A 10,558-nucleotide genomic window follows, 5' to 3' on the forward strand; every position below is an offset into this window, starting at 1 on the left:
AGCATGAGGGTAAACGGCAAAACAGGAGAGTCTATGCATATGGTTTGTCAACTAAAGGAATAAATAAATAGGAGAGGAACAGGGACAAGTGGCATCTGCCTGATGAAGGCTACTCTCGCCTCCGACTCCAACAACTGCAGTAAGAGGGATACTCGAACAATATGTACTAGGAAAACTCACTGTGTGTGTATCTGTGTGTTCTTGTTTGCATGAATATTCACGTGAGTGTGTGTATTTGCATGCATGTGTGAGGAGGGCAGAGGTCAACTTCAGCTGTCATTCCTCATGAGCTAGCCACCTGGGTTTTTTTTTTTTTTTTTTTTTTTTTTTTTTTTGGATTTTCGAGACAGGGTTTCTCTGTGGCTTTGGAGCCTGTCCTGGAACTAGCTCTGTAGACCAGGCTGGCCTCGAACTCACAGAGATCCGCCTGCCTCTGCCTCCCGAGTGCTGGGATTAAAGGCGTGCGCCACCATCGCCCGGCATCCACCTGGTTTTTTGACACAGATTCTCTTATTCAAAAATGAGGGTGGCAGATTAGTCTAGTGCGGTAGACCAGCAAGCCCTGAAGATCTGCCCTCTCCCTGTCCCCAGTGCTGGGGTTACAAGTGCATCAGTGCCTGGCATTTTTACACAGCTTCTGTGGTTCGAACTTAGGTCCTCATGCTAACACAACAAGACTAAGATACCTCCCCAGACCTTAGAAAAACCTTCTTGATTCCCAGTTCCCCTATGAGAGATCTATCAATATTGGCTCTCCCATAGTCCCTCTCCCTGTCTCTGTATGTCTTTGTCTGTTTCTCTCACATACACACATACACGAGAGAGAGAGAGAGAGAGAGAGAGAGAGAGAGAGAGAGAGAAGGGAAGGCAGAAAGCAGAGAGGAGGAGAGGGAAAGTGAAAGGAAGAAAAGAAGGAGGGAGACAGGGAGAAAGTGTGTGTGTGTGTGTGTGTGTGTGTGTGTGTGTGTGTGTGTGTGTTCTTCCTATACAATTCTATCACAGTCCACCAAACATACTTGTAGTTCTTTGGAGAAAATTCAGCCACAGCACAATGGAGTCAATGTGCAGAAAACAGTTGAGAATCCTTTTCTCCACTTAGTCTTGAGGTGCCTCACACTACCCACACCGTACACTCACAAAGGGCTGCCAGGGAACTGAGTGATTCCCATGACCTGAGCTTTAGCTCCCTGTCACATGAGCAAAGGTTGTTTTAGTTGGTGACTGGCACAACAAATAGAACCTCATGTACAGAGACATCCATGGGTCCAGGAGACACGGCTCTCCAGTTTCAAATCCGGAGCTTGCGGCCATTGACTTTAATTGTCAGCTTGATTGCCTTGAGAGATGCCTGGGAAGTTAGATGAGAACTCTTCTGAGCGTGTCCTGGGAAGGTGTTTCCAGGAATGATGGGCATGTGGACCAGCAACTCGAGAGGGAAGACCCACCTTCAATGTGGGGCCAGCATCCAGTAAGCTCCGGACCTGATAGAACAAAAGCAGAAAGAAGACAACCACCGCGGACATGCTATCTGTCCCTTGTCCTGCCTACTGTCTCCCATATGTGAGTGCTCTGCTCTGCATGCCCATCTGTCATGAGGAGCTCAGTCCTCTGAAACCGTGAGCTAAGACAAGTCTTCTGAAACCGTGAGCCCTGAAACCAGGAGCCAAGACAAGTCTTCTGAAACTGTGAGCCCTGAAACCGTGAGCCGACAAATCTTTCCCCCTTTGTACTTTTTCTTCCCAGTTATTTGCCAAAACAATGAAAAGTTTGACTAATACATACTTGAGACTGATTTTTGTTTGTTTGCTTAAGACAGCATTTCTCGATATAGCTTTATCTATGATGGAACTGGCTATGTAGACCAGGTTAGCCTCTTCAGAACTGATCTTAAATGTTACAAGGACACAGAAACCATTTGCACTGTCAGTTACTATGATAACTCCCCAGGAATGATAGTCAATTCTTACTTGTCCTTTGGTTTCTAAACCCTGATGCCTTCAGCAGTGGTAGAATTATTTAATTATTTCAACTGGTTCTTTAAGAATGCCAGCCAGGAGGAAACTGTAGTGAAATGGCGCCCTGTATCTGGGCAGGAGCTGGTGGAAGTTGTTTATGCTACAGATGTTTAATGATCAAGTTGTCCCCAGGACACAAATGTTGAAGGAGATCACTGTGGGGTGGGGGCAGGAGGCTAAAGAACCTAAGCCCTACTGGGAGAACCTGCAGCCAAAGGTTACAGAAGGAGACCAAAGTTGGTATTGAAATCAGTATGCAAATATAGAGATATCAGAGTTCTCTGAATTCTAACTCTTCCTACCTCAATTTAGTCATTCAGCACCTCCCCCTGCTTCTTTCCCTCTGACTGCTGCTTGATGTAAACAAGATTTTACTGGGGTAAGAAGTTGTAGTGGCTAAAATAAAGACGGCCCCCATTGGTTCATATGTTTGAATACTTCATCCAGTTAGTAGAACTGTTTGGGAAAGACCTTGCTGAGGAGGTGAGACACTGGATCCTACCTTCGATATTTTAAAAGCCTATGTAATTTCCAGTGTCAGTCTCTGTCTCTGTGTCCCATGGCTCTTGTCTTAAAATATGTGGGCTTTCAGCTACTGGTCAAGCACCATGCCTGCCTGCCTCATGCCTGCTCCCAACCATGATAGTCATAGATCCTAACCCTCTGAAACTGTGGGCTCCAAATTAAATGGTTTTTTTATAAGTTACCTTGGTTATGGCATCTTATTACAGCAATAGAAAAGTAACTAAGACAGATGTCACTAGCAGAAACAGAGGCTATCCCTCACAGCATTATAGGGTGATGGATTTCTCTGACACTCTCACGAAGATGCTGTGTAGCAGTTGAAGAAAATACTGATGCTTTCAAATCCGTTCTCTCACTGATCTCAATGTCTTGTGCAGTGGTTCACAAATAACCAAGGCCCATCTTAGAGGTGTGTGCAAATATTAGACAATACATGATGTATAAGACAGACGGTCAATATAGGTTAAGAATAGGTTAAGAATAGGTTAATATATTGTTTTTGGTTTACACAAAGCTTTTGTAAGCACAGATTCTTTAGGGAAAAGGAAATCAAATGAGGAGTTGGGAGAAAATTGTAGTTTCAAAGGCTTTTGTGTTGATTTGTTTGTAAAAATTTTAAGACGTTTATTTATTTATTCATTTAGCAAGAACACCACGGTGTCCAGGGTGGAGATCAGATAGACAGCTTTTGTCGAGTCGTTTCTCTCCTTCCTCTATGGGAGTCTTGGGGTTTGAATTCATGTCCTCAGGTTTGGCAACAAGCACCTTTATTCACTGAGCCATTTCAAGAGGAGAAAAATCAATGTGAGTTTTGTCAAGTGAGCCACGTATCTCAGTCAGTCTCCATATCAGCGCATGGAACCCTGAAGATCAGCTACTGAGGACACTCACGGGCTTCCCTGTGGCCCTGCTTCCTCGCTGAGGCTACAACTGGCTGGTCTTGGAATGAGCTGCTTTTGCTATTAGTTGACCTCTCTCTTTTGCAATCTGGGAGAAACTAGAGACACTTCTCAACTTGAACTTCCATTCTGCTGGTTGGCCCCTCTAGTTCTGGTTCTAATAAGGAAGCACCATTCTCCTAGACAAACATTAGCAAACTGAACACTGTTTCAAAATCTGCTTATTTACATTGCTCATGGAACTTTCTGCGGTACATGCTATTCAGTAGAGTAGGAAACATCTGTCTTTGGGTTTTTGTCACCATGAGGCCACTTGCTGCACAGCATGGCATGCCTGGGGGCAGAGATAACCACCACAGAGACACACACACACACACACACACACACACACACTCACCTGGCATCCCGGTGAATGCTCGCTCATGTGCTCACTGGCAGAGAACAAACAAAGGTGTGGTCAAAGCAAAAATGTGTCCAGTGTCCCTCAGAAAGTGTCCATCGTTGGCTTGAGCCTGAGGCTAGGATTGACTCTTCAACACTTAGGAGACACTAAAACCCTGGGCGCTTTTATTAACAGTGGGCTTGGACCCTCTGGGAAGTTCTGGTTATTCTGAGCGTTAGCTTTGCAGGAACATCTTGTATTTTCATGGGATGCCCGTGTGAGAATCAGGATAACAGATGCTTCTGTTTCATTCATGGAACCCTGGCCTTTCCATGGCCGATTTGCATGTGAAATCCTCCACTTCTTTGTCTTCACACTGGATCACATAAGGACTTCGGATTGTGAGTCTATAATGCACTTTGAACAAATTCCCTGTGTTCCTTGTCCCTCTCCTTTCGTGGCCCTCTACCCTTCCTGCTCACGCCTTCTTCCCCCAGGCATGTTGATTTCTAGCTTCACGTCATATGTGCATACATGATATTTTAAAGATTTATTTATTTTTATTTGATGTGCATTGGTGTCTTGCCTGCGTGTATGTCTGTGTGAGCATGCCAGATTCCCTGGAACTTGATTTACAGACACTTATGAGTTGCCATGTGGGTACTGGGAATTGGACCTGGGTCCTCTGGAAGAGCAGCAAGCGCGTCTATCCAGCCCCCACATACATGATTTTATGTGCTCACATAAAATCAGGGATTCATAAATGAGAGAAAACATGTGATTTGTGTCTTTCTTGGACTAACTTGGTTTGCTTAATATAATTAGCTCTACTTGCATAATTTTCCAGTAAACAAGATAATTTCATTCTTCTCTATGGCTGAAAAAAGTTTCCGAACTTCTCCTTCTTGAGTTCTGTCACATCTCAGAGAAACCAGAGATTTCAGATAAATGAAAGACGACAAAGTGCACATTCCCAAAGACAGAAGTCAGTTGTTCCTGAGTATGGAGGAGCAATCATTGGATTTTTCAGTATCTATGGGCGTCACTAGGTCTTACGTAAACTAATTGATCAAATATGAAACATGGTCTCCAAACTTAATAACATATTGGAGCAACACTTGATAAAGAAATAAAATGACCCCTTTCACTGTTTAAATGGTGTTCCTAGAAGTGGCATGCTGGCCCTGGCCCCGACAGACTCTCAAGGGACAATGATGCATGTGACTTCATTCTACACACAGTGTTATTCTACTAGAACACTGAAACCAGGTGGGAAGATTTACCATTGCAATTGGCACAAGACACACACTGGATATCTTGGTTTTTCCTTCACAGAGGAGTACTAAACACTCACATCTCTCATGGTAGGCCTTTCTTCTAAACTTTCTCCATGTAAGCATGTTGGCACATGGGGCTGTTTGACAGTCCACATCAGGGCTGGTTCTTTGTTCCTTTTTGGCAGAGTGGTGTGCAAAGAATCGGGAGTCTCCTGGGTTGGAGGTGTCTTCAGGAATTGGAGCTGGATGACCAAGTCTGCCTACTGGAGAGAAATTCCTCCCTTAAGAGCGGGTCATTTCTCTTCATTCTATACTTCTGGTTTTCTGTTTCGAAAACCATTAGCCTTGGATTTTGTCATTCTTCTCCTGATTTTTAATTCTTAAGTTCAATTTGGCTTTGTAGATATTTCCTAGATATTTTTAATATCTTATTCAAATCATAATTCTGTTAGGTAAGGTGTTAAACCACGCTGAGTGAGTACAACTGATTATCTATGTAAGCTGGCCAAACTATTGCTGGTGTCTTCCTGAAAGTCTTAGGAAGGATGCCACCAATATTCTCCTACGGGTTACCAATACTGGTGCTGAAAAGCATAATGTCTTGGCTTGGGTTCCCTCAATGGACTTGGAGACAGATGTCTAAGAGGTGAGAGCCTAAGACATGTCATAGCTCAGTAGGTAGAATGCTTGCCTAGCACATAAAAAAAACCTCTAGATTTGAGTCTCAGTGCCACATAAAGCCAAGTGCTCGAGTCCAAGCCTTTCATCGCAGCACCCAAGAGGTGGAAACAGAAGGATTAGAAATTCAAGGTCATCCTAGGCCACATTGGTTATTGGAGGCCAAGTTGGGCTACAAAAGACCCTGTCAGGAGAAGGAGGAAGAGCAATGAGGTAGAGGAGAAGAGAGCAGGGATCTAAAGAAGATAGACTGAGGAAGGAGGGAAGATCATGAAGTATGGTCAGCACAGTCCCTTGTCACCGGGTCATCCTGCTGAAGAGGGCAGGAACTCTGGAGGAGGCACACGAGGACCCAGCAGCATCATCCACTGACCCTGTTACAGGCGGTGAAGGCAGCTTCCCAGGCTACTTCCAAAAAAGCCTAGAGCCAAAAAGCAGAGGACATTGTCCTTGCCTGTAAGCGAACCGATGTCCACAGCATATAAACTGTCTACACAGCCATGACTGAAGGAGAGGTGGGCGTAGAGCGTTCAGCTCAGTCCTCCATGGGCCTCTGCTACAAATCAAATGGGAAGATGAGGTTAAGGAATTATTTACTCGCTCAGTAAGTATTTATTCATTAAGTCATTAACTCATCAGACGTTTATGGAGTATATATTAATTCCAGGCACCATCATAAATGCTAAGAATCTAACAGTGGAGTCCTTGCCCTCAATACTCTTACATTCTAGTGGGAGGAGACAGATTACGTTTATTCTGATTCTGCTCTGGGTTGAGAACGGTTTCAATGGAAACAACAAGAACAAAGATTTAGAAGGTGATGCATCTGTGGCAAGCACACAGACAGAGTGGGGCTTTAGACAGTACAGTTAGAAAGGGTCTCCCAAACTGTATCGGCGTGAATAAACGCAGGCAAATATTAAAGACTATATATAAATTTAATGATTAAATAAAACTTACAGAACCGAGGTTCCCTCATAGCACAGGAAGTAGGAAAGAAAAGGGAGGAGCCGCCTCCTGCGCGCCCATTTATCGGTACGCGTTCGCCCGAGGCAAACCCGCCTCCTAAAGGGGCTGGCTTAACCCTACACCAAACCAAGCCTTCCTCTGAGCAGACTCTCACTGCAGGCCACAAGCAGGATCCAGGCATCCAGGTGGTGGGGAAAGGTGGTTTTCTAAACAGAAGGAAAAGGTCAGTCCAACAATCTGGAGCCAGAGAGGCTCCTGCTGTGTTCCAGGGTTGGGGCCAGATCGTGAGCTGAGCACAGAAACCCAGCAGCAGATGAGAAAGAAAGCCCTTTGCCTTTACAGAGCTCGGAGTCTATGGAGACAGAGCACAGCTAACTAAGGAAAACAGCACACGCTGGATGGAGAGAGAGTTGTCAGTAAAGTCACTGTCCAAACATGAGGACATGGTTTACACCCCAGGAGCCACGTGAAAGGCTAGGCATGGTACCATGTGTTTATATGTGCAGCTCCGGGGAGGCAGCAACAGGAGGATCCCTGGGACTTACAGGCCCGCTAGCCTTGCCTAATTTGCAAACTCCAGGCCAGTGAGTAAAAGTGTCTCAAAAAATAAAGTATAAGATGCCTATGGGATGACACTGGCATCGCTCCCTGGGCTCTACATGCATGTATACACATATATGCACCAGCCCAGATGTGGCACCAGCCCGGAAGGCCCAAGTGAGCTAGGCACATCTTTCACCAATCAAGAAAATGCATTGCCGGGCGATGGTGGCGCACGCCTTTAATCCCAGCATTCAGGAGGCAGAGGCAGGCGGATCTCTGTGAGTTCGAGACCAGCCTGGTCTACAGAGCTAGTTCCAGGACAGGCTCCAAAGCCACGGAGAAACCCTGTCTCGAAAAAACCAAAAAAAAAAAAAAGAAAGAAAGAAAAAAGAAAAGAAAATGCACAACAAGTTGCCCGAAGGCCAATTTGGTAGGGGCAGTTTTGTTTCAAGTCACGAACTCCCTTCCAAAATGATGCCAGCTTTTGTCAAGTTGACATAAAACTAGTCAGCACTGTGAACACCCACACACACACACACACACACACACATTTGTTTAATGTTAAAGGATTCATAAAATGATAATGAACTTATAGATTATGGAAAGGCATACCGGGCTTTGCTCTGTACTGTGTAGAGAACTCAGGCTGGCCTGAGCATAGTTCCCTGCCGCCGTCTGACATCATCCGGTGCTTTGCACTTACTTCTCACTGGCACTAACCCTACACAGCCGTGGCTGCTCAGAGAGCTTCATGACAATCTGCTCCCTGGCACGTTTCCTAGAAGCATGCTGGTTTGGAAAAGTGAGAGCCACCTGTACCATCTGTTCTGACCCTGCACAGAAAAGCTGACAAGAGCCATCATCGGGAAGCTTTTGGACAGTGCTGCCTTCCAGAGCAGTTCCCAGCTATCCCTGAAGATCAAGATCCAGAGTGAGGGTGGCAAACATCCTACATGTGTATCTAAATCCAACCTGGATGCTCCATTCTAGCTTCTTCTGGTTGTTGTTTTTAAGACAGGGTTTCTCTATGTGGCCCTGGCTGTTCTGGAACTTGTTCTATAGACCAGGTTGACCTTAAACTCAGAGATCTGCCTGCCTCTGCCTTCTGAGTACTGGGATTAAAGGTGTGTGCCTCTACTGCCTGGAAATTTTAACTATTATGATTGATATTTGATATTAAAGAAACTACTTCACCCCCTAACCTCATCTGTCTGAGAGGATCACGATGGCAGCTTCAAAGCTTTGTGAAGATTAAACAAGACCACAAACACAAAGACGAATTCATATGGACTAGGATCGGACTAGACACAGGGCAGAAACAGTGTGACTTAGATACTTTTTGTCTTAATGAAAATATTAAAACGGCTTCTGCAACGTTGGAGCTAAGTAAATAAGTACCCTGAATGGAGCTTGCAAACAGATCTGACAAACCAGTTTAGTCCAGTTATTCCAAGATGCGTACTTAGTGTCCTTGAGAAACTGCTGGGAGCTGCGAGGGTTGCAGCAGGAAGGAAAGTCAGCAGACTTGGGGAGGTTTCCTGGAGAAGCACTTCCTCACACCATCCCACGGAGAGGGAGAGCAGTCAGACTGATGATGTCAAGCAGAGTCTGGAGCCCCTAATGTAGCAATGAGGGTCTCCAAAGCCTCTCCCAAGGCAGGGTGTGTGTGTGTGTGTGTGTGTGTGTGTGTGTGTGTGTGCAAAGGCACTGTTTTCATGAGGCAGCAAATAAATGATTAGCCCAGGCACACATGACTACCATCCGTCAAGGAGGAAATCATCGCATCATCGGCACCCACGCAGTAGGCAGAGCCGTAATCATCTTTTACTGGCCCATAGATCACAGGAGCAGACATGCCTTCCAAGGCCTGGGGACTGCAAGAGAAGTCATTCACAAGTGTATGAAGGCCTCCTTCAGCTGGGTTGGTTTGAGACAGCTACACAGGGGACGTCCCCCTAGCCCAGAGTCCCCAACTCAGAGAAGGAAATCACCCCAGGCTGGCACACCCACGCTCATGAAGAGAAACTGGGTACCTTGCACCCACGTCGCTATTTCTTGTACACCCAACTAAATCCTACATAGACTGGACAGGAAGTCAGATGGTATTTCCAAAGAACAACAGAAATTGTAAACAGTCATGAGAGCAAAAGGTCAGAAGAGGCAACAACACCCACACAGCATTGAGAGGCTGAAGCCAGTGAGCTGTGGACTTACTTCTCAGGTTTCAGAGTCTTCCAACAGGCCACTAGCCCTCCTTATTGATTACCACAGTAGCGATGTATAATCTGTGTGGTGCTGTATGACTTAGATTGCATCGTGCTTAATTTTCTACCATCCTTACAGAAAAGCCATGAACAAGGTTGCTAAAATCCTTCTTCTAAAGTTGAGGCCACCAAATCTCAGGAAAAACAAAACAACAACAACAACAAAACATTTATCCCAGGACTTATATGAAACAGACTTGGGGGCATGGTGCTGAACCCTGGGCTCCTGACATCAAGGTTTATTTTGGGGTCCATGTGTCCCACAGAATTATGTGCCTAATGCCAGAGTAGCACTCAGCCTCTGGCAGTTGGGAGTGCAGGGAGGTGGGGGCAGGGAAGAGCCAAGTGGCATTGGGCTGGGACCTTAGGAGAAGTTCGATAGGTCAGCCAGTCAATCCTGACCAGTAGAGTGGGCACTAGCATGGAACTCAAGTTGTCAAATCTAAGGAAAGAGGGAGTCCTTAAAAGCCGAGGCAGCTACAGGCAAGCTTGCCCTGACCAGAAGGGAAATGGCAGGCTCCTCCTTCCCCTGGTCAGTTGAACAGCGTCATCTGAAAATCTCATTGAACCTACTGACGGGCTGAAGCAGGCAGCCAAATTCTGCTTAGGGTCTTAACTTTATTTTTGCTTTTCCTCACAGTAAAAGTCTTTGAGCAAGAAGTTTTGACCAAAAGATTTCAACTGAGGCTTTTCCTCCCTTCCACTTTCCACACTCCAAGAGTCTTATAACCTATTTTATTCTTTTCCTTTTTTAAATTTATCATCTTTATTTTAAGATTTACTTATTTATTATGTATACAGCAGATCTCACTCATAGTTGTGAGCCACCATGTGGTTGCTGGGACTTGAACTTCAGGACCTCTGGAAGAACAGCCACTGCTCGTAACCTCTGAGCCATCTCTCCAGCCCCCCCCCCCTTTTTTGAGACAGGGTTTCTCTATGTAGCCATAGCTGTTCTGGAACTAGCTCTGTAAACCAGGCTGGCCTCAAACTCACAGAGATTCGC

The sequence above is a fragment of the Microtus oregoni genome, unplaced genomic scaffold (genome assembly GCF_018167655.1).
Source record: "Microtus oregoni isolate MIOR12 unplaced genomic scaffold, Mior012 000033F_ref0000390, whole genome shotgun sequence".
NCBI lineage: Eukaryota > Metazoa > Chordata > Mammalia > Rodentia > Cricetidae > Microtus > Microtus oregoni.